The sequence below is a fragment of the Rhyacophila brunnea genome, unplaced genomic scaffold, assembly GCF_057557595.1.
Source record: "Rhyacophila brunnea isolate RB1 unplaced genomic scaffold, BYU_Rbru_1.0 scaffold_18, whole genome shotgun sequence".
Taxonomy (NCBI): Eukaryota; Metazoa; Arthropoda; class Insecta; order Trichoptera; family Rhyacophilidae; genus Rhyacophila; species Rhyacophila brunnea.
Window position 1 is genome coordinate 32,688,868 of NW_028232837.1, and position 26,645 is coordinate 32,715,512.

Consider the following 26,645-nt stretch of genomic DNA (forward strand, 5'->3'; position numbering starts at 1 on the left):
CCCATGAAAGTATGGACGATATTGTGTTTAAATTATTTTTGTATAGAAATCTAAAAATATTTTGGACGTAGAATACGTCTTTGAAATCGTTGCCTTATTTGAGGCTTCCTGGAGTTGGGTGTTAGAAAATTAGTTACATTTTTAAGGGGGATTGTTATGCCAACAGAGAACCTAGCGGGAAAATACGAAGCTTGCAATTTGAGTTTTTTTTTGATAATTTACAATTTCAACTGTATTAATTAATAAATATGAATTATAATAAAAATAAAAAGGATTTGAAGATATACACATTTATATTTTTATAAAAATCGAAGTTTTTTAAAATAAATATAAAAAATATTAAAACGATGATTAGTCAAAAATCTAAACGTTAAAAAATTTTAAACTTAATAAACTAAATTTTAAAAATACAATATACAATGTAATAATAAGATGTAACCCTGCAACAAATTCACATTTTTTTACGATTGTAAGTTTATCTTTGAGTTAAAAAAAATCTTTTTAATATTTTCATATACATATTAATTATTAATAATTAATACAGTTGAAATTGTAAATTATCAAAAAAAAATCTCAAATTGTAACCTTCGTATTTTTCTGCCAGCAAATACTAACAAATGGTAATATCTTACTGGAGAGTCGAGTTTTTTTTCACATGAATTGAAATACCAATGTCAGTTTATACAATTTTAAAAGCTCTACCGGTGCGTCTAATAATTTTATAAAAAAACTTGTTCTGCTTAAAATATAGTGAAAAAACTTATGTTTTATATATATAAATAAAATATGATATAAAAAAAGGATTTCAAGTTATACACATTAATATTTATATAAAAATCGATGTTTTTAAATTAGATATAAAAAATAATAAAACTATGAATTAGTCAAAAATCTCTTAAGAGTTGCTTAGAAAACTTAATAACCTAAATTTTAATAATAAATATGACCATAAAATATATGTAATAATAACCTGGGGTCCGATTCAACAAATTCAAATTTTATTACATTTTTGTACAAAAATTGTAAGTTTATCTTTGACTTAAAATAAAAAATAGTTTTCTTTTTAATATTTTCAGATGCATATTTATTAATTAACACAGTTGAAATTGTAAATTATCAAAAAAATGTCTCAAATTGCAAGCTTCGTATTTTTCCGCTGGGTGCCTCTGGTAGGTAAAGACATCACCTTAATTTATATTGATATAAACGCATTCAATCTGGGAAGAGCAGGATTTATTTCATATAAAGTCTTCATTATTCATAGTCATATTAATCGGTTGATTATAATACTACACAGTTACATTCGATCATTGTACATTACATGATATTGTGTATATACATGGAAGAAATTAATGGTTTCAACCCCATTTCTAAGATCAATTAATTTAATGATTGCAAATCTGATATTATTTTGTCGACCTTGCTCTCAGTAATTTCTTTCTTCTCGTTTTCAATTATTACTAACCAAATTTTTAGCGCTTTTTCAAATCAAATCAAATGTATTTATTTTACATAATATAATGAACATAGCAAATTACAAATTCAAAGCGTTCACGACACGACATAAAATCCGAAGCAATTTCATTAAATATGGTTATTGCCCTCCCAATTAACATCACCAATGGCAGGTTAGTTCTGCATCTTGGGAGAACAAATAACGGATGCCCTCGATTCCTAAAGTAATTATTAGAGACACACAGGCCAACACCACCAAGAATGGCAGTGTTCACATTTACGCCACGTATAAGTCTGAAAAAATATGTGGCTAAATAAAGATCCCTTTTAAATTTTAAGCTACAGTATGTAAGCATACCTAAGAGAAAGTCAGTCGGATAGAGCCACGGATAATATCCATACAGCTGAAAGTAAAGGAGTTCGAAAAAAATCTTTTGGACTCCCTCCACCATAAGGCCGTACTTCAACTGATGCGGGGCCCAAAAGATAGACCAACTCTCAAGTTTTGTTCTAAGGAGTTATAGAGAATTTTTAGTACCGTAACATCCGAAAAGACCCGGGAAGTACGCAAGACAAAGCCAAACATTTTTAGCGCCTTTTTACAAATGGTATTTATATGACCACTAAACGTCAGTTTACTGTCAAATTTAATGACGTAATCGATTTATTATTTTAAAATAATTAAACAAAGAATGAAAATAGCTTTCGTTTTGTTCGAAAAAAAGAATCTAGTTGTTAAAATATTCTAAATAAAATATCCTAAAACTTGCAATACATTATTATTACCTATAACTAAATATTAAATATTAAATACACCCGCGATGGCTTCTTGGCTTAAGCGCCGGTCTATAGTGTCGAGGGTCCCAGGTTCGAATACTGGGTCTGGCAAGTACACATATTGTTTTTCAATTTGTGTACGAGTCAGAGTATGGACCTAATAGGTTGAGCAAGTGGCTGACATCCATTTCTCGTAAAAATAAAATCTGTTAATACAAACCTCCACTCCGTAGAGGCCCATATGATCCTATTAGGATCGGACATGGTCGCAAATATTCTTCACAAAGTGCCCTACGAGTGCTCATGTCGCATCGTCACACCAGTTCTCACGAGTCGTAAGTGCGATTTATTAGTTTTAAGTTAACGAACTCAACAAGCGAATAAAAATAATATATAATAATTACAAGATAAAAAGAACTTTTTATATACCACGTTTTTAAATTCTCTGTTGAATCATATAAACTTAACAATTCAGGCGGCTCTCGTGGTGCAGTGGGTAAGGCGCTGGCCTTCCACCCGAGAGTTATGTGTTCAATTCCCGGTCATGACAAAAACATTTATGTGTTTTTCTCAAAGCCTGGGTGTCTGTGATTGTTCAAAATTACTAACAACCACCTTGTACGAAAAAGCAAGGACATGGTTATTAATAATTCTAAAAAAAAAAAACTTAACAATTCTCTGCATTAATAATTTAGGACAAATAAGGTAATTGTCAACAAATCTTTTTTTTGCTATTTTGCAACAAACAAACAAATATAGAATACTGAAATATCATTTTGATTTCCATAGTAACGCAAGTATATATTAATAATTTAGTTGCGAGGACCACCTTCTTAGCAACCAATAATAGTGGATTGGATTACGGATTTCTTCCTAAATAACTTTTTATACAAAACAGAATTAACTAAAAATGAATTTAATTCTACTTAAAGATGGCTAAAAGTATTTAAAAAATGCATTGGCATCGTGTCCTGATATATTCTAAAAGTTTCAAATGTCTAGCTAGTCGGGAAAATAGTTCAAAATCGATTGCAAGATTTGTACGTAAAAATAAAATCTACCTCCACTCCTTGGAGGCCCATATGATCCTATTAGGATCGGATATGGTCGACAAAAAAAACAACCACCGGAAAAACAAGAATATGAGCTAAGAAAAACTTGGTACTTAATACAAATTAGACTTACCCATTAATTTATTTTATAATCAGCTGTACGTGTTGCAAAACCTTTTTATCAGTATGGTTTAAAAACGCCGAATATCAATATTATTCTGACACTATTAGATAATATTATATTTTATTTTATGTACATCAATATCAACTTGAAAAATATTGCACGATTGCTTTTGTTTTGAAAATTCCATGAAGAATTTTAAAATAATGACATGACATCAGTGACAAATAATAGTCTCGCAGCTCGACTGTTGATTGGCTGGACCATGGGTGATCTCTGATTGGTCATTGAACTTTACCACGGTACCTTTAAGGAATCAGGATTTTTCCACAGAAGTCAACTCATTTTTGTATTTTCAGGAAAATTTCACTAGCTTGATATAAATAGGTATATATTATCGTTTTTCCAATTGCAAAAAGCTCAACACAGAGTGAATGATAAACAATCATTTCTCATAAAAATTCAATAAAGCATTCACCACTTGGAGGTGTTCTGCTAAGAAGCGAATGTGGTAATTTTCTTCTTTTATGATTTTATAAAACTTAATATTCTGCTAATTCTATAATTCAGTAAAGCATATTCACCACTGTTTCGGTCAATAAAGATATCTTCAGGATGACTATAAGATAAACTATATCACAGTATCGTTCTGAAAATGTTTCTATAGCCCACACCTGTGTCTAATACAAATATCATAAAATTAACAAAATACTATGTTATCAAAATCATTATAATAGGTTCTACCATGTAAACGCCAATTCAATTAATTTTTTTTTAAATATATTTCTTTAGATACGTCACCACATATGATTTAAAGAAAAATTAATCATAGTTATATAACACCCGAATGCACTATGTGAAATAATAATAACCAAGTATAAGGATAAATTATTGTAAAAATAATAGTTTTGTGAGTATTGGTCTGGAGTGGTAGTTTCATATAATAAGAAAACGGAAAGATATTACGAAATAAATGGATGCCGGACGAAATCCTGAAGGCCGAAATCCCGAATGCTGAAATCCCGAATGACTAAAATCCCAAATGGTCAAAATCCTGAAAGCCTAAATCCCGAAAGCCGAAATCCTGAAGGCCGAAATCCCGAATGCCGAAATCCCGAATGCTGAAATCCCGAATGGCCGAAATCCCAAATGGCCGGAATCCCAAAGGCCGAAAGAATTGCGCAGTTTTTAAAAGAGAGACAAAAAAACATTTTTCGTAGAACAAATGGGTTTTTGTCTCTCCTGCAAAAAATTGCGCAATCTTAACACTTATCTTGAATTGCGCAAATTTTACAAGACACAAAAACCCATTTTACACAAAAAATGGTTTTTGTCTCTCTAGTGTTAAGATTGCGCAATTATTTATGTTTGTATTTTTTTTATTTTTTGGGATTTCGGCCTTCGGGATTCCGGCCATTTGGGATTTCGGCCATTCGGAATTTCAGCATTCGGGATTTCGGTTTTCGAGATTTCGGCTTTTGGGATGTCGGCCATTCGGGATTTTGGCCATTCGGGATTTCAGCATTCGGGATTTCGGCCTTCGGGATTTCGACCCAAATCCGAAATAAATAAGGCATATAATATTATGTAGATGATTATTTATTTAAGTAAGTAGGTATAAGTATAGTATTATATAATAAAATTATCATAAAATAAATATCATAATAATAAATGTCAAAGGTAGAAATTAATAATAAATTCTTCAGGATAATACAGTATATGAATTATATAAAAGAGTGAGGTTAATTAGATGTATATAAAATTATAGTATTTTTTACCACATAAGTAAAAAGCAGTTAAGCATATACCTACATATTATTTATTTTACAACGTTTTTATTAGCTCGTATTCCTGTTTGTTCGGTGGTTGTTTATCCAGTACAAATCTTGCAATCGATTTTTAACTAACTTTCCCACTAGCTAGACATTTGATACTTTTAGAATATAATTATCAGAACACGATGCCAGTGCATTCTTTTAATACTTTTAGCCATCTTTAAGTGGAATTCAAATCATTTTCCGTTAATTCAGTTTTGAATGAAAAATTATTTTGGAAGAAATCCGTAATCCAATCCACTGTTATTGGTTGCTAGGAAATTATTAATATATACGTGCGTTACTATGGAAATCAATATGAGTGTGAAAATGACATTTCAGTATTATTTCTATCAAATAATTTTTTTTTTATTATTTAAGCTAGTCAAGTCAAGTGTATATGATTGAACAGAAAATTTTAAAACGTTGTATATAAAAAGTTCTTTCTATCTTGTAAATATTTTTTTACTTCATATTATCAACCACAAGTTTGAGCATATTGAGCATAATAATTCAACAGAAAATTTAAAAACTTTGTATATATTATAAAAAGTTATTTTTAGTTTGTAACTATTTCTATAAATAACACTAAAGTTAAAATAAATAATTAATAAATTTGGATAAACTTAACTTATAAAATTAGTCACTAACAAAATATGTTTATATAAGAAGAAGAAAATAATGATTCTTTTTACAAATATGTTACACCCTGGTTGGGCTGTATTACAAGACACTCATGTGTTACGTGGATAATTTAGGTGTGTCGTTTTTCTTTTCCAAAAATACAATAAGTACAATGTAATGTGTTATTATTTCAAAGAAAACATTTTTTTTTATTTTATTTTAAAAAGTAAATTTGGAGTTAATCTTCTCCATTTGTACTCGTTTATATGAAAAATAATATAACGTAACCATTTTAAAATAAAACGTCATGTCGTAAAATATCTGGTGAATGCCAATTGATTTTGTATTTTGTCTTATATGACAACTTATAAATAATACTAAATGTCTCAAAAGCATTTTTAAGGATAACTGTAAATATATTATAATATGCCTAAATAAACTTTAAGTTCAAGATGTAATGTGAATTCAGTGAAAAACATGTCGAAGTTAAAAGAGAAATTATCATTTAGATATAATAAATTCAATTATGTAATAGAATGTACACTGTGCGTACCTATATTTTTAGGATAATATCGTTATTGCGAATACCAAAATGTTTGTAAAAATATCAATGTGCCATTAGGCTTAGTAATATGTGATTAGGTAAAACTTATATTTTCAGATATTTCATTGTTTTTGGGAAATTTAAACTCTGAAAATATAAAGCCTAACTACAGACTACACCAAATGGCTAACACTTCAAAATTGACTACATTTTTTGTACTCTTGATTATGTTTTATAGAAAAAACAACCAATACTATAATGATATGTACCATTACTATCAAAATAAATACATATATGAATGTTATTGTATCTACCCTATTAAATCCATAGAACATGTCCTCATTAACAACACACTTGTATTTATTTGCATATAAACGCATTCCATCCGGACAAGAACAGGATTCATGTGATAATATATTGTCGTCATTATTCATAGTCATATTTACTTGTGCGAGTACTGTCGTTATGGTATTTTTTCCAGCTAAAGTTTTAACTTTCGTTATTCCGTTTGATTCTACCAAATAAATCAATTGATCAGATACTATCAACGATGACGCAATATTTAAAAGTTTGTCACTCGATTCAAAAACCACCATTTTATTACTCCCATCGTAATTACATGAACCAATTACATTCGAAGTAGTCATATAAATTACTTGTTTCCTTGCCAAATCCACACTAAAGCTTTTCAATTTTTCAAGACCAGAATCAAATACAATTTGTTTTTTCGACCCATCTAATCTCGATCTCATTATCTTAAGATGGTCTTCTGGCTCTAACCAAAACATCCAATTGTCAAAATGATCAATAATTATAATGCTTTCTTTGTTTGCACCTCCATTTCCAATAATAACCATTTTCATTTTTCGAACAAAATTCGATAATTCCTTTATAGTTTCTTCATGCAACTTAATAACCGACTTGGTCATGATGTCACTGCCTGTAGAAGTGGCAATATTGGAATTTACAGTATATACGTTTCTATTGTTCTCATTCAATACTAAAAATGATTTGTAACTGTCATAACGACTAAAGTTGTCAAGCTTTAAAATTAATTCAGCACATTTATCATTCGTATATGTTTCCAATATGCAGTTCCCATTTGGACACTCGCATATAGGAATAGGAATAGAATTAACAGTTCCTAATGTAATTATAAAACAAAATAATATAACTAAAGTAGTTTTCGTTTCCACTGTATGTTGTTGGTTCTTCATTGTAGCTGGATTGTATGCAGCAATCTGTTGTGCTGAAAATATGAAATGTGTTTATACAATACCTTTATTATAATGTTATATACGATCAATAATAAATTTAAGAACATGGTCTTCAAGGAGGTTTAAATGTGTATAATTCGCCAAATAGAACTACTGATTACTAGTGTCATTAAGCCTAATTCACATCAACATTCACGAGATGAACCCTGTTATTTCGAACAACTTATCTTGAAACTGTGGTAATAGGTAATAATTCCTAGAAAACAAAAAAAATCGAGTTTTGAGAATAACTTAATGTATGTAGATAACTACGTAATATTATATTTTAGTTTCAAAATATATTATAACACAAACATGCTGGTTACATTCTTTAAGAAACATTTCAATACTGAAACATGCTTTCATCTTTGGCTAAGCTATCTCGAAATCAAGTGGTAATTGATAATTTTTTTTTTTTTTCAAGTAGCTTTCGTCTTCGACCATTATAAAGTGAAAATTGCCAAATAACATGATTTTTATCTTGATTATCGCTTCAACATTGATATTTTGAATCATTTGTTATATGTCCATAAGTGATGCCGTGATTGTAATGATCAGTTCTGCAGTAATTAATTTTGTTATAGTTTTAGCTGTTTTCTTAAATAATTTTAAAAAAGTCTGTATGCGGTATATGGAGTTTATTTATGCTCCTCCCAACAGTAAAGTTATTGTTTCCGCTAAACTGTCTCTCTTGTCATTTGTCTGAATTCTAATATGTGAAAGAATCCAGTAGAATTTAATTCTATTATTTATATTTGTGTATATCATTTTAAATGTCAAATATATTAAAATTTAAATTGTAATCGGTTTATGTTTTGTAATATTCCATTTGAGTCATTTTTTGCTACCTGAGTTTTGCCTTTCGCCATCTTCAGGTACTATGTGCACTCATCAAAGGTCCATGCACACTGACAATGAATACAGTTAATTTTCACTAATAAAACAAGTTCATTCAATAAGAGAAAAAAAATAAAGAAATGGAATGGTACAAATTTTAATTCAAATTGCATCAAATTAATGCACTTGGTCGAATGTTTTAATTTTCAGATATTTCTTATAACGTCAACTTTTTTGGTAAATTAGGCATTGGAGAGCATGTTATCGTATTTTAAAGCTATGTCAAACATTTTTTATATATTATTTTTTGTTGGCCAAGTCTATACTCCAAGTATAAACTCATCTCATCTGCAAAGTGTCTAATATGTCGACGTGAAGTCATCGTTATTCACAACACGATATCTTATGGACCTTTGCACACTGCTGGAATAAAGCATTTTAGTTTGAAATAAACATCTGGAGGCACATGCAACTATTTTCACCTGACGCGCAGGTATAATCCCGAAATGTTGCACTATGCCATTCATTGCCGAGTGACGTTACTGTCCTCGCACGGCCTTATCTTATGCACGTAAGAAAGTTGCATGTAGCGTTCAGTTTTGATTCATGACTATTATCCCAGTCGAGACGATTTTAATGTGCGACTGGGCTAAGAGTAATAATTATTATTCTTACCTATGGATTGTCACCGCGCGGGGTAGTTTCTGTAAAATCGTCGCGGGAATCAATTCAGGCAAACTATGGTCGTAGTCTCTGTTTCTTTGTTGTAATTCTTAAGGGTCAGGTGTGGCCTCTGCCGTGTCAAAAGCAGACTTGGTATTACTCTGAAAATGTAAAAAGGGTGCTTTGACATATATAGGCAAAAACATGTTTTCAACAAACTAACCTTATACTATGGGGACAAATAAAATAATCCATCTACCTCTACTCTTACCAAATGCGGTCTTAATCAGGAGTGTCCCGAGCCATAAAATGCGATGAGATACATTTTCAGTTGTCTTAACGTTGTTACGTTAACGTAATTACGTTGTACGTCCATATTTATCAGTAAATAATTACAAGATAAAAAGAACTTTTTCTATACCACGTTCTTAAATTTTCTGTTGAATCATATAAACTTGACAATTCTATGTATTAATAAAAACTTTTTATTGTACTTGATAGAAATACTGAATAAATATTATAGAATACAGAAATGTCATTTTGACATTTCATATTGATTTCCATAGTAACGCACGTATCATATATTAATAATTTAGTTGCTACGACCTACTTAGCAGCCAATAATAGTGAGTAGTAAATATTACTTTTAACGAATTTTTTTCCGAAACATACAAAACAGAATTAACTGAAAATGAATTCAATTCTGCTTAAAGATGGCCAAAAGTAATAAAAGAATGAATTGTCGTCGTGTTCTGATATATTCTAAAAGTTTCGAATGTCTAGCTAGTCGGGAAGTTAGTTAAAAATCGATTGCAAGATTTGTACTGGATAAACAACCACCGGACAAATAAGAATACGACTTAATAAAAACGTTGTAAAATATGTTTACCCGCAATGGTCGAGCGAGTAACGTGTATGCCTATAATGTCGTGAGTCACGGTTGGAATTCCTGGTCTGAAAATAACAGAAAATAGATGTTGTTTTTCAATGTATGTTTGGTCAATACAAGAAAAAATTTGTACTGCACAAGAAAAAATCTGTACCGGACAAACAAGAATACGAGCTAATAAAAACGTGGTAAAAAATATTGCCCATCGCAAGGCAGAGTAAAAAACCATGGTCGAGTTAATGAATCAGATCCTCTCTCTTGTTGTATAACATCGCATTTTTTTTGAATTCCCTAAAATTAGCCTTTGTGCCATTGACACAAAAACTGGTTAGACTGACATGATTATCTTTTACCATCCGGTACATATTCCATGGCATTCCCAGAAGATGTGGTAGGCATTTTATGTTTTTAACGATATATATAATATGTTTATATCATGTTTTTTTATATTCACATTTAATGTATTGCACCAATAGTCCCAGGACTTTTCAGGGACATAACATAATAGCAAAATCATTTTATATGTGCGGTATTATATACCATGCCTTGAATTGAGAACAATTATTTTATAGGCTCCACTATTAATCATTATATAATTAACAAGCCTGCTATCGCGACGTACTCAAGTGTATTTGACTATATTTTACTAATTGGGAGAAAACAGAAAAATAGAAAAACTAGCAAAAGAAAAATCAAAAAAAAAAACTTAAACTTACTTACCAAAAAGATCTTCTCGTTCACCGTATGTCGTCGTAATATTAAAATTGGCCTTTGTGGTGACTAGTTCGGATGGTCTAAACGACTAAATAGCTTCCTCTGTAAACATTTCAAGACATTCCAAGAATATGTAGTATATATCCTGCAATTCATAGTCAAAAAAACATGTTAGCTAATCCACAAATACTGGGAGAGGATGAGGCCAGGAAAGCGGCCATGACCAGTTAATAATTAACTCGTACCATAGTCTAGACCAGTGCTCCGCAGCCGGTGTGCCGTGAGACGATGCTAGGTGTGCCGCGGTACATTGCTTCCAAAAAAACACAAATAATTTTAAGACAAGGATCTCTACAAATGTACCAAAAAACCTACTAGACCACCATTGAAAACAAACAATTAATTTTGGATCCGTTTCAAAAACATTTAACTTTGCTGCAAAAGAAATTTCATCATAACTTTCATACAATCAATACGACTGGATTCGAAAACCTTTTGTAAATAATGCCGAAAATTGTATAGAAGGGTTTTCCCTATAAATTCGAGAGGAATTGGTTGAATTGAGAAACGACGGGACGCTAAAACTGAACTTTGCCGATGTTCCATTGGCTATTTTCAGGATTTCGGTTAATAAATAATATCCTCGGATTTCCGACAAGGCTATCGCAGTTCAGCTCCCACGACCTACGACTCCATACGACATATCTAGGTGAGCAAAGTTTTTCAACTTAAGTTATAATTAAAAATAATAAGCAGTCTTGCTTGAAGGGTCTTGACCGACGGCTTCGGGTTACTCTTTCAAATATCAAGTCAAAATATATAAAACTTTTACGCTCATTGAAAAAGCTAAGTTATCACATTAATTAGTTATTAATAATACAAATAATTATTATATTAAGTAATTATGGTGCATGGCCTCTACAAGGGGGAGCTGCCAGGGCTCTCTGGGGGCCCAGGCTCAAGGGAGGCCGGCGTGGTAGGTCAATCAGATAAGTGAGATAAACACAAATTACAATTTTGCTCGAAAAGTTAAAAAAAAGTCGCCTGCGGCGCTATTTCACTGCGCTGGTATTAATGTTTTAAAACATCCAATTTATTGTAAGATACAATTTATTATTATGTCAATACTCGACAAATAATAAAATTGTTCTCAACCCGACAGCTAACCATAATTTAAGTGGGTGTATTAATAAATACAAAAAAACGCTAAACATACAATCAATTGACCAATATTTTTCCTCGAACACCATTTGAAAAACGCTATTTTACAGTATCACACTGTCTTTAAATTCTCGGAAGACCTTTGGTGTGCCGTGGGTGAGAAAAGGTTGCGGAGCACTGCTCTAGACTGCAGTGTTTTCCAAAGTGTGGTACGTGTACATTCTGGGATACGAGAAGAGTTTGGTGAGGGTACGCCCTGCACCGGGCTTTGGCTACGCCTGGTGCAATAATCATTAATACGACATCAATGCAACATCCATGCTAGAAGGTTTATCGCATGCGTAAGAAGAGCAATTGTTTGAATTAGCTTCAGACGGATTCTTGAAAATAAATATAAGAAGTGAAGAAGCAAATGCAATATGTTTTGACTGAGAAGTCCTGAAATACATCTTGCCTTTTCCAACTTCATATCTATGTGAAGTTGCTTTTTCAGCATTTGTAGACATTAAGTAAAAAAGGAACAGGCTTTTATATGTGGAACCGCATCTCAGATTAAAATGAACAATCAGGGAACCGAATTATGATGATCTGTCTCATCATAAACAATGTCATCATAAATAGATAATAAACTATAAGATAATAAATAATAAAATCGATAAAATATGATATAGTTCAAAATCATTATAATGGCATCAATAAATTTATCTGATAGCTGGTTTAATTAATATAAAATTTTACTTAATCACTTATACTCGTTATTATTATCGCTTAGATAATATTATAATATTTATACAATGCTTTCGAACGCTGACATTTTGATTGGTTGGTTAAGACCTTTAATGGATAAAATACACTCAATTTTCATATCAAATCTAATAGCTAATCTTGAAATACATTCGGGGATGATTAGCCCCCAGGTATGTCAACAATCTTTTCTTTCACCTGCTGAATTTTCAAAGTTTGGTTTTGCATCCCAGAATCCCAAGCTCCGCTATTAAACATCCCCGAATTCTTAGATTTCTAATAATTTAATTATTTTATTAAATTATTTTCATTTATAATAAACAATATTTTTTATTAATAATTATTGATGAAGACAAGTATAATATAAATAAATGGTTAAATCATAGAAAATTATGATTATTAACCACTTCTGGTTATTTTGAGAGATGGCAAATCATCTTTTACATACCTTACAAGTAAAAAAAAAATATTTTCATTAAAGATATTTTTTCGTAATAATAATTTCAAAAAGGGTGACATTATTTTAATATGCATTGGTTTTCGTTTTCCAAGACTGAAAAAATACCTTGCTTTTAAACTTTTTACCCACCAAATAAAAATTAAAGCATATCACTAAATGCCAAATATATAAATTCTGAAAATCTTGGATTAAAATATCTATAGGTACTATAAATTGAAGAATACATTATTTGAATGTTTGGATGTTTGTACTGTCATTCGGTTTTTCTTTATAAAAATCCACACGCGCAGTCGGATTTCGACAAAGTAGATGGAGGCCGACGAGCCGGAGTGCGTGGTTGGGGTCTCGAATTTCAGATTAAGCCCGCTGTACTCCGGGGACAGTTTTACGATTTTTACGGAAAAGGCCACCGCATACAGGGCTTTGAAACGCCGAAGTTATTGCTGCAACCCCCATTTTTTATTGAAAATGTCGCTAGAATTTGTACATTTAAAAAATATTAGCCTTTATTTTAGCTTGATCGGAGGTCAAATGGCAAATTTGAGAAAAAAAAAGTTAGATGCAAATAATTGTATTATTAGAATCTCTAATCAGCAGGTTGGTGCGAGCAACGCATTGCTGCCACATTAGATCGGAATGCTTCACTGACGGACAATAATTGTATGTAGCGGCATCAAGAGTGGGGTGCGTTCCTATACCATTCATCCGATTACAATGAAACTTTGGTGAGTTGTTGTGAGCGCGCCCACAAAAGTGTCTGAATTAGTACAACCATATTCTTCTTTTTCTTCTTCTTCTTCTACTATTCTATCTTCTTTTATTCGTATGCGTTCTTATAACATTCATCCGATTCCAATGAAACTTTTGTGACTTGTTGTGAGCGCGCCCGCAAAGGTGTCTGAATTAGTACAACCGTCTTCTTTTTTTTCTTCTTCTTCTTCTTCTATTCTATCTTCTTCTATTCGTATGCGTTCTTATAACATTTATTCGATTGCAATGAAACTTTGGTGAGTCGTGAGCGCACCCGCAAAGGTTTCTGAATTAGTACAACCATCTTCTTCTTTTTCTTCTTCTATTCGTATGCGTTCTTATAACATTAATCTGATTGCAATAAAACTTTGGTGAGTTGTTGTGCGCACGCCCGCAAATGTTTCTGAATTAGTACTTCTATTCTATCTTCTTCTATTCGTATGTGTTCCTATAAATACAATTTATCCAATTGCAATGAAACTTTGATCAGTTGTTGTGCGCACTCCCGTGAAGGTTTCTGAATTAGTACAACTATCTTCTTCTTCTTCTATTATATTATCGTCTTCTATTTGTATGCATTCCTATACCATTCATCCGATTGCAATGAAACTTTGGTGAGTTGTTGTACGCACGCCCGCAAAGATTTTTGAATTAGTACAACTATCTTCTTCTATACGTATGCGTTCCTATACCAAATTTGGAAAATCCATGCTTCTCACATGGACAGCTGTATGTGGCCTGAAGACGCGTTGGAAAACCTTCAGATTTATTCGTGTACGCACCAGATGGAAAAACAAAAAATATTGTGTATCCAAAAACACTTCAATAAACAGAATTAAAACTTGAAACACAAACACTTCGCACCATGAGTACTTTAGTGTATTCAGTCAAAAATTATCATTTTGTAGTTAATAATGCAGTTTTATTCAGAATCATTTGCTTTATTTATTGTTTTAACGTAGTAACTCAAACAAAATGCGTTGTAATTGTATTTTGAAAATATTTTAAGACGTTGACTGCTTCACTATATTATTAAGATATACTATGGTAATGCATTAATATGATGTATATTTTTGGTAAATTAGTGTATATTTTTGATTTGATATAGGTACTATAATATTAAGCTTATACGAAGTTTTTAAACTTATCGCAATATTACAGAATAATAAATGATTTGTAACTTCGAATGTTGATATCTCAAAACTATACTTTAAGAGCGGAATGCAGAAACATTTGTCATAACTAAAATTTCCTTAGCAGAAAACACTATGCAGAAACATTGTCCTTAGTTAAGATCATTTCTATTGAAAATAAAACCATATTTAAAAACTCTCGTTAGGTAAATTAGGTAAATTATTTTATAATTGTTAAACGATGACAAAAATATGACAACTGCATTTTATAAATGCAATAACTGTAAATACATATTAATATTAAATTATAATACTCTTATGTTTCCGTTATAAGCCATTATACGTGATTCCACAGGTACCGCAAGATATTTTTTTAACATGGTAACACTAGCGTTAAGCGTTATTCTTCACCTGGTATTTTGTATTTCTGCGGGTTGGCGTATAAAAGTAAAATAATATTCTACAAGTACATGCCAAAAGAATTAACACTATCAATATCCATATTGAGATACATTGTTAAATGAATTTGAGTGTATGGACTGTGTTATAGACATGCGAATTTATTTTGACAGCAGCTGTCAGTGGTAAATGGTAATACAGAAGGGGGCGTGTTCATAACAAAAGTAGTCTATGGTTAAGGATTCCTTAACTCTATACTCAGGATTGTCTATAGTTAAGTCATGCTTTTCGGCGACTTATCCTTAGGAACGAAATCTTAGATTGTGCATTCCGCTCTTAAACACTAAAATAATCGTGGTGCGATTTATTTCTATGAGTGGCATTGCAATGCATGTCGGGTACTTGATACTATATTATTATATACTACCAGAGATTTATTAATCTATGCATACTCTGTTTGAATTTTTCGATTTAATTTAATTAAATGCTATTTTTTGAGTAGATACTTGTTCCAATGTTAATAAATAAATCTGGACCGGTTTTGTTCGCCTCAGAGGGACATTTTCAACAGTTTAAAATGTACTAAAAAAAATTTGCGTTTTAATAAATTAAATCAATAATAAAATGCATACTTTGACTTTTAGCAAAATAAAAAAAGAAGAAAAATACTAATTTTATTGGAATTAATTTAACCATTTATAGCTCTGTACGTTCAAATGAAAATATTAAGTGAACAGTAGGTACAACCACAATATGGTTTATAAAAGAAGGAAATAGGATAATAATTAATTTAACTTTTTTATTGAGTTTAAATTTAAAAATGCATTTAAAGATTGACTTATGACATGTATATAATAATATAGTGTATAATATAAAAAAATATCTTACAAAAGTATGATGAAATAGCAGGACTTGGTATGCAGTTCTTCGTTTTAAATATGTTTTTTTGCTGAATATTATCTTGTAGGTACTATTTCGAAAGACCGCCCAATATACAATGAAAGGAATCAAATTAAAGATTAAAACTCTACAGCGCTATCTTCTCAAATATTTTATCTAAAAACAATGAAAAATATTGCATCTAACACGTGATAATTACAAAAATATATTAGATTATGACAACAAACTGATAAAATGAAAGATAATCCGCAGAGAGAAACAACATGACAATAAAATGTTGAAAACTACGACCACATTGGACTATTTATTTTTTACATATATATGTGTGTATACATAAATACAATAAAAACACCCCGAGAATTGAAAATAGTTTGTGGCTATTTTTTGATTGGCGGACCGGTTTTTCCTCACCCAATAAGACACATAAAAGTAGATACCTAGTTAATCAGTTGGTATTTATATATGTATTCGATATTACACATAATTACGAGTATGGCTATACCTTAACTAGATTCATCAACGAATTTAACAATGACCAAAATGTCAGCATTTACGAATTATTCATCGGAAGTAGTCAGTTAAAACTCAGTCGCCCAAAAAGGCTTCCGAAATTGGAAAGTGAGTGCAATTTAAAGCCCTGAGAAACGAGGAAAAAGAACCTGATCAAACCAAGGACCACCAGACAAACTAACAGAGACAAACAGGGTAGTCAAGTGATCTTCGTAGATAAAATTGGCTGTGAAAAGGCTAAATAACGGAAAGGCACCGGGAGAGACGACATACTCCCTGATTTTTTTAAGTATAGCCTGAGCACAATAATTATCCATCGATCTTCTATCTGATGACAAAGGTGTAGTAATAAAAGCGCTTTCTGATGAACTGGATGAACGATGAAGTCATCACACTTCACAAAAAAATGAGCTTTTTAGCAACGATAATTACTGAGGCATTGCGCTACTCAGCGTTCCGGGAAAGATTTTGGCAAACATCTTCTTGATGAGAATAAGGGATCTGATAATGCAAGTTCTCAGGAAAAACCTATCCGATTTTTAACTGGATGAGCTTGAGTGTGTGCGGACCAAATCCATAACCTTCAATGTGTTTTCAAGCAGAGCCGTATGCTGAGCAGTATGTTGGCCTACTGTTTTGTGTATTACAAGAAGGTTTTCGATAGTCCGCATCGTTCCTCCTTCTGGAGGATTTTAGAACCAAACGGCATTCTTCCCAATATCGTCGCCATAATCAAATCTCTGTATGAGAATAGTGAATGTTGTATCATAATTGATGACCCTGTCACAGAATAGATCGGGGTCACGACCGGTATCAGATAGGATGTAGTGTTCTTGTTCCGTTTCTTTTCATCGTCCTCTTTGACTTCATACATTATGATTCCGCCGGACCAAGGCATAGCTGTCACTGTACGGCATTCAATTAACTGGTGGAAAAATGACTATTTACTCTACCAAATCGCTGCGTACGTATATTCCTTTGCGCATTTAATTCGACCGTGCGGCGTCCAATCTTCCCGGTGGCCAATATCCCGCGACCAGTTCGCGGTGCCAAATCGTCCCACTCCCGTCATTGCTATAGTAAATTAGGTCGTTATAAGTTGGATCGAGTCCACAATAGATTTCTTAGATTTCTCTACTTAAGAACATACAGGTTCTTTCCTTATGATAATGACAATAAAATGAATTTCCCGACTCGTTTTCTTCTGGGTATGCTATCAATGCAATCCCTCTCTACCCGAAGAGTGATTGTTCTTTTAAAGCATTTCTTTTTACTTCTTCGTGGGTTCATTTACAATCCGTATATACTGGCAAATATTAATTTTAATGTTCCCACCAATATCACTCGTAACTCCACGGTTTTCAAGATACCTCGTCGCAGGACAGATGTTATGTTTCATGATGCTGTGTATCGTGCAATTAGCTTATTTGATGGCACCATAAAGGTTGATTTGTTTTTTATTAACTATATAATGTTTGTAGATAATGTGTATTAAATAGGCTAAATTTATAATTGTATAAATTATCATATTTCATTAATATTTACACATGCTGTCTTTTTATTGTTATTTGTAATTAAGATATTTTTATACATTTGTATTTATTATGTATTATGGCGCATTGGCCAATAGCTGTAATGCCGTAATACTCTTTTTATAAATAAATAAATAAACATTACCTATTTTTATATGTATTTATTATTCCTCTTCCTAAATTGTTGTTTGGAATTTTAATAATCAGTAATACTTTATTCACAGCAAGTCACCGTGTGATTATTGTTGAGGTTTAGATTAATTAATGAAATCATTAGATACTAGAAAAAATAATTAATTACTATCGAGTAAGGGTGTACTTAATTATTATTATCAAGTATGATATGATTTTAATTTCTTACCTACATATCTATATATTATCTAATCATATCTGATATCATTTTTCAAATAACACCTTTCTACTAGGTACTAATTTATTTAAAAATATATTATCACTCAGAAAAAAATATGTGAACGTAGCTAATCAATAAATTTGTAATCTCTTTCTAGAATTTTACAGATTCAATTTTTTTGTTGAAATCGTTATCAATGTCGACAGGAATATTATTATCTACTTAAAATAAATTCGGCACACCACTTGATAAAGATTGATTATATTATTGATTTTGCAATTATTATTCAATAAGAAATTAAAAATGAACGCTTTTGAAACAAATATAAATCAAAACAATATTTTTTCCCCAGCACAATATACCAAGTACCATAATATACCAAGGTACCTACTTAATATTATAATGTTCCCATTTATGTATATTGACGATTTTTCATTATTTACAATGTATTATTTTATTAAAGCATTATTATTAAGCCATTTAAAGGATAAGTATGTGATTAAGTAACATAAGCAGGTGATTTCATTAGTGTTATTGAGTATTATCGCAACGCACCATTTCGTTAATAGTTTTCACATACTATTTTGGATACGTTTGTTTCTTCGGTTCTTATACTGAGGTGCTAAGAATTTTAGATGGATAACCGTGTAAAATTACAAGGTTTTCAGTTATATAAGGGTTTGGTTTAACTTAGTTGAAAAGCCCTTGCTGTCATCCTCACAGTGAATCTGTACAACCTGTAATACGCCGATTATGCTGTTTATGTCAAAAACTCATTAGAAGACGTTCGAGAGACAATTGACAGGCTGCAGGTCTAGCATCTCATTAAAAATAAACGCGAAAAATACCAAATAGCACCTGTCACGATCCAGATTTTTCCCTGACGGGAAAATCATCGACAGTGTTGATAGCTTTCAATACGTCGGACGTGAGTTCACATCACGGGAGATGGCCATTTGCAAAGAGAGCTTCCTATCCAAATGCGAACGGCTGGAGCAATACGCTTATAGCAACCGTATACTGAGCTCCGAGAATATATTATATTTGCTGCGGATACTGGGTGTACGGTGGTATAACTTTCTCAGTACCTAGCAGCATCTCATCGCGCTGGGAGTGAAGAGACAACATTGGACCTTGCCCGGCCATGTGTTACGGGTGCCTTAAGAAAATTTCAACCTGGCCTGTTCTTAAAGCGAACGGGATTCCGGCATCCTAGAAAGCTGCGAAATACCAGGCAGAGCTACAAGATACTGGCATGACCTGGATAGATGCAAAAAGACTGACGGGTGACAGGAATTCTTGGTAATTTTTGGAAATCAGATTAAGTACTTTGATGAATAAGAATAGATTTACCTCTTAGACCTACATTAATCTTTATGGAGTTCTAAACATAATATCGGTACAATTTCTATAGTACATCATATTATGTCAAAGAGAACAACCTCAATTTTATTATTCATATACAGTCGAACTTGGTTATTACGAGAAAGATTGGACCGACTGAATGTACTCGTTATAAGCGTTACTCGTTATATCTGAGAATAGGTATTTTTAAATGAGCGGTCACATAACACAAAAAGTCGAAAAAACGTCGAAAATAAAAAAAAATCTGAAAACCATCGTAAAAATCCCCGAAACAAGCATGGGATTCATAAATTACAAAAGAAGTTGTTTATTGTACCTACTGACTTCAGAAACCTTTGATTTTTTATTTATTTAACCATATGCGTGGATACTTTTTCAATATTGTCAACGAAAACACCAATTAGGTAGGTACTTAGACACTTAACTAGTGTCATAAACGTAATACGATCCTGGCGGCATATTGTCCGGTCGGATTTTATTTTAGAGTCAAAATGTTTTTAAACGATCGACACATTGACAGTTTTAAGAAATTTTTTGCTTGGTATATCCGATAAGTTGCTCGTTATAAAATTGTATGGAGAAAATCATAAACCAAATGTCAACGAATGTTTTCTCATTACAACCGAGTCCGAGATCGCAACAACCGAGTTCGACTGTATTATCATATTTTATGATTTTTGTAATAAATTTACTCTTTTCTTATTGTTATTATAATATTGCATGTGTATCTTTGTTTTTTTTCATATCATGTAGTGAACATCTGTAATGTTTAATTTATAAAGTTCACTAGATTTATAAAAATAATGGATTTTAATTTGAATTTGAATTTGAATTTATACTATGGACATAATATCCTAAGAGGTTCCCGGCTTTTTTTCATATAGAAACATAGCGTTCCAACGCTAGGTTTAAATTTCAGTCAGGCCATTTACCTCGGTCGATCGTCAAGTATTGCATCTCTTGCTCTTTCTTGAAGTAGTGCTGCAGATTTTGACGCCGGAATCCACGCTACCGTGTCACTGATGCATAACCCAATGTCGGGCGGCACCCCAACTCCAGCATAAATAATATACCAATAATTAAGTGTCGATTAATTTTAATGGTTGGGCCAATTATGATGGCTCTCATTCCTTTTTTCCCACCTCCCTCAAATCCTAGTATTATTGTCACAAGACCAGGTGACCAGCAATTACGGATCATCAGTCGACCGTAATTGACTAATATTAGTTACACCAATGCTGTTTATACCTTTACCGTCGCTAACTCGTACTTGTGAATTGTTCGTAAACTGCTTTGCGTATATGGTAATTCGTCCATCGAGTACCCTTTCGTAGAGTATATTAATGTTTTAAAACTTTGCACTTTTTTCACTCTTTATTATACTGATACGCCTCTTTGCCTGATTATCTCAGATAAAATTAGATCAAATACTATTTACTTGTACCTATTAATATATGTAGAAATAAATAAATCAACAGATAATATATGTTAAACAAATATTTTTAGAATATATTACATCATTTTCATCCTGGATTCGGAGTGCAATATTATGAAGCATAAGTATACTCTAGTTAGCTTAAGTTACATCTAGTCAGCGGGCACGCCTAGGTTTATTATAGCTAAGCCGTCGCTCACTACAGAGTGATTCAGACAAAACACCCATTCGACCTTCGTTGCGCTAAATCTGATACGATTTGAGCGAACGTCGCATCTATCATCCTTCCTGAACATGTCATCATCATTCATCATCAAAAACCAAGTGAAACCGTGAGAGTGACACTCCGAACGGTCCGCTTATTAGTGCGTGAGTGCGTGAACACCGAGCCGGCTCAAACGCGCGCCAGCTCTCTCAACAAAAAAGTTTAGTGTCTGACACTCCGTCTAACCCCCCCCCCCCCTAGATCCGTAATCAACAAGCATCCTTTAAAAGTACAGTCTACTGCAAAAAGCGCAACCATTTAATTTAAACTTTTATTACCAATCAGGTGATGAAATTATTGAGCGGATGTAAACGATGACTAAACTAAAATTAATAATCGTTTCCGAAATTTGATCATATTTCATTCATCATTTGATGTCATATTTTTTACGAGACTCGGGTAAGTATGTTAAATATATTGTATAATTCTAATATTATCTTATGACAGGTTTAGTTAAAATTAGTGTGACAATTTTTGATCACGACCTAGGCACATCGATACAATTGGAAAAGTTTAAGTATGATAATAATACAATAAAGATTTTCTCATTAGCAGGTACCGAGCCCTTGAATATATGGACAATATTGAGTTTTTTTATATAAATCTAAAAATATTTTAGACGTCTTCGAAATCGATCCCATTTTTGGTGACATCCTGGAGTTGGGGTGTTACGAAATTAGTTACATTTTGAATAGCAACTAATCACCAAATACAAACAAGTGATATCTTAAATGAATTGAAATAGCAGTTATACTCAGTTTATACAACATTAAAAGCTCTACTGGTGCTTATTAATTTTATAAAAAAGCTAGTGTTGCTTAAAACATAGTGGGAAAACGATGGTAATTTTCAGAAATTATTGACTCCGATACCTAATTTAAGACAAGATACGACACACTAACTAATTTGAAAATTTGAGATAAACAAAATAATTTACCACGTGACAGTTTCATCCATGCATCCAATCATGGGTGATTTTAAATTATGTAAATTCGTAACTTGACGATTTTACAGTTATTTTAGGTGGCATATTTATATTATTATAAAAACATTTTTAATGATCTACTTTTCAATTATTGTTACATTCATTTTTTGTCGTGTTGATAACAAATAGTAACTACAATAGGTTAACAGCTTTTCAAAACATACGATTCATTTGCAGATTTTTGAATGCACAATTCATTTTTTTACAATTAAGTACTATCGGCATTTTTAAGCTCACCCATTGATTGGTGTGTATCATCAGACGATGTTAATCCACTGCACGATGAAGACCTCCATTAACTCATTCCGGTCACTCATTTTTTTTTCTGCCACGTAATTCCCCCGAAGTCCTTTCTTGTATCCATTGACTTCGTGGTGCTGTGCCCAGTCAGTATTTATTGAATTCCACCGTATTTGTTCAGCTCCATCCATCTTTATCCACTCCCAAAACAACATTATATTTAACTTTTGATGACAGGACGTCATCTGAAAAAAACTAAAATATTTTCTTGATAAATGTTCATGAATATTTTATGTGTAATACCTACTATCTACTAAATTGAATGTAAAATTTTAGTTATAAACAGTGTTTTATTATCTTATTTGTTAACTTAAGTTTTATTTACTTAGTATTGATTAAGATATCTAACATCAGAAGCTCTGTAACTAGATAAGTATGTTGCTTCCTATAGGTAAATACACAAGTATTATAACCGTAGAGTATTGAAATGAATCGTTTTTTCTACAGGAGCGAACTCAAAGATGGTAACATCTTTTAATTTAAAATGCGTTAATAATTTGATATATTTTACAAAGCTGAGTAATGTAAAATATGTACTTATAGTAAGATATGGTAAGTACAGCGAAACATGGATATAATTTTAATTTACTGCAAGATTTATTATTTATATCAAAAATTTTCGTTATATAGAAGCTTTGGTGTTATTTTATACAAACTATTGAACAATAATTTTGCAGTCAAGAATATATATTTTATTTAATGTAATGTATGGTGAAGAAAAACAATAAGGACTCATGACGGCACTGAGTGGTCATTCTATGTCTGCGATCATCGCATTCGAACCGAATGCATAGATTCAAATGGAGGTGATTTTACTTGTGAATGTGACATCGCACTCGATTCTACATTTTGTGTACTTTCTGACAAAAATAGTTAGGCGAGAACAGGAAGTCTCTGTACTCACATGTAGAGGACTTCTCAGTGCACTGCATTTTGATGTACCTGTCATAGCGGCAACGCTTGCTAGTAGCGTGTTTAAATGTTTTATTTGCTCTCCTTTTAGATGCAACACATTTTATTCGCAATAAACCAAAACTTTACTAATAATAATTCTAACATTACTCCTGGTCATTTTATACATATGTTATTATAAAAGGATTCAAATTACGTATATAAATAGATCCGTACAGGGCGGGAGCGTAAAATGAAATGCAAAATTTGAGCGCGTTTCTCATTTAAAAATTAAAAACGGAAGTGCCATATCAATACACTGGAAGGGATGGTTAATTCACAGTTTTATTATATGGACAAGAAGTTCTTATTTGACAATATGCATTTTGGCTGAATATCACAATAAACAATTTTGCTAATGCGATAACAATAATATATTTTAACGCACTAAATGATTTTGCAAACCAATAAAGACGATTATTGAAAAACTACATTTTAATATGATGTTATTTTGCGTGGATAGTGTTTTGGCTCTCGGATAAATCCGCCTTGAGCAACTTGTTCTTATTTACTTTGAGAATCAAATTTTTTCACCATCATAATATATATAGACAGTCCGAAAACCTTGTATGTATCTACAGACAAGCCAAATTATTTAATTATTCTACAAAATTTCCCACCGCGGTTTTTAAATAATATGTCGGTAGTCATATGGCAGAATTGACCATCTGTAAATTATTCTGTTTTTAAATTTTGTTCTTTGAAATGCACTAATCCTCAATGTGGCCACATCTCTAAGTGCACCACAATCACTAAAAATGCCAACTAATGTAAAATATTTTTATTTTTGAATGAGGTCCTAGCACCTACAATAATTAGCATAGTAAATAAATCTCCAGGTCAAAAAGCTTTCGTATAAAAATAAAAATATTTTAAATATAATTTTTTTGACACGACAAACATTGAATACAAAATTTATTTGAAAAATAAATGTTTTAAAATTAATCCGGAATTCCTGTCTCTTCAGCATCTTGGGCCACGCCATCTGACCACCGCAAGGTGGCTTTCGTTGGTCAGCCCTGGACAATTCGTTGAACATAACCTATTTATAGATTTATACATAACACATTTAATTTACGAAAATTTGATGGCTTATATTATTTGAGATTCCCTAAATTCCTTGCAGACTTTATAGTTGCAACCGTGGCGTCTACGAGTATTTTCATACTTTTTGCTGGTGACCTAAAATTCTGTTTCATATATGAAAACTGACAGTAGTGTTTTGTATATCTGGATGTTTGTGTTCCAAGACAACATTTTGGATTTCAGTTATTTACGGATTCCAAAATAACAAGTTTTGTTTGTATTCGTATTTTAAAATCAAATAAACCGCACCAGCGAGTTATCGTGAAGAAGCAAAACTCTGAATATAAACTTCTCGTGCCTAACCATCTTGACAAGACTACCGCAAATCAATAATATTCTATTAGCATAATAATTTAGTTCTCTCGATTGTATTGTATGGTTTGGACTCTGGGAACAAAAACAATTTCTCATACCTGTACCTTGTTTTTTTAAGAGTGGGGTAGTCTTGTACTTAGTCTTCTATTACTCCATTTTTTTATGAAAAATAGTACTGGGATTCCACTCAGCAGCTCCAAGTTATCCTGGTAGCATTGGTCCCTAGGATCCATCTGTAATCATTTGAAAATTGGTGAGATATAACCCATTCTTACCTTGGATATGTCCAATATTTCACGAGCTACTTTCCAAACTATTTCTACTAATGTTTCTGATCCTTCGGGTATTTGGTAAATCTTCACCTGAATGCGAAAATCTTTAACAATTTTGCACATTTTCTTAAGATGTTAATTAAATGCGTCCCGAGTAGGCATGATGATTAAATTTTATTTCTGAACTCTCTATCGGATTTAAAACGTCACTTTCTAGTTAAAAGAAGCAGACAGAAAAACGTCAGAAAAAGGCCAATATGTTCTTTAATATCCTTTTCATCCTTGGTCAGAACTGTGTCACTGAACGATATTATAAAAAAAAATCTTGGGAAGTGTTAGTAGGTACTTCTTACTCGACGACTCGCTTGCCATGATGTTACTTTTAAAGTCATAGTCTAACTAAATAATTGTAACTATGCTTGCACTACTTCACGACATTCCAAATGTATGAAATCATTTCGTCGGTGTTTTGTAAAAAGGGCGAATCAACCATTTTGGCGAAATCGAGATTTTAATGAAAATACAATATGTACCTCACTAGCTTTGTTGTGTAAAAACGGCGAATCTTTATCTCCACAGAAAAGTACTTAAAAACGATAATCGACTAAAATTAAATTAATTAAAACTACGAAATAAAAAGCAAATGTGACATATTATTAGGCCTTTTAAAATATTTTATAATAATACCTATTATAATGACAATATTTTTTCTAAGCTTTATTATAAACTTGTTAGATATTTATAATCATCTACAGGTAAAAAACCAATAAATGTAAAAAGTTAAAAACCCTCCTCCTGTAAAGTAGCATTTTGGTTAATTCGCCCTTTTTACAAAACACCGACGATTTCAACGAGCTAATTATTAATTTTTACTCGTACTAAGGTAGATAAATTACTGAACGTCCTATGTACCGGACCGGTGTGATTACCAGAAAGTCAGATAAAAATCATAGACAACACAGAGGTTTTTTTTTATTGAAAGAG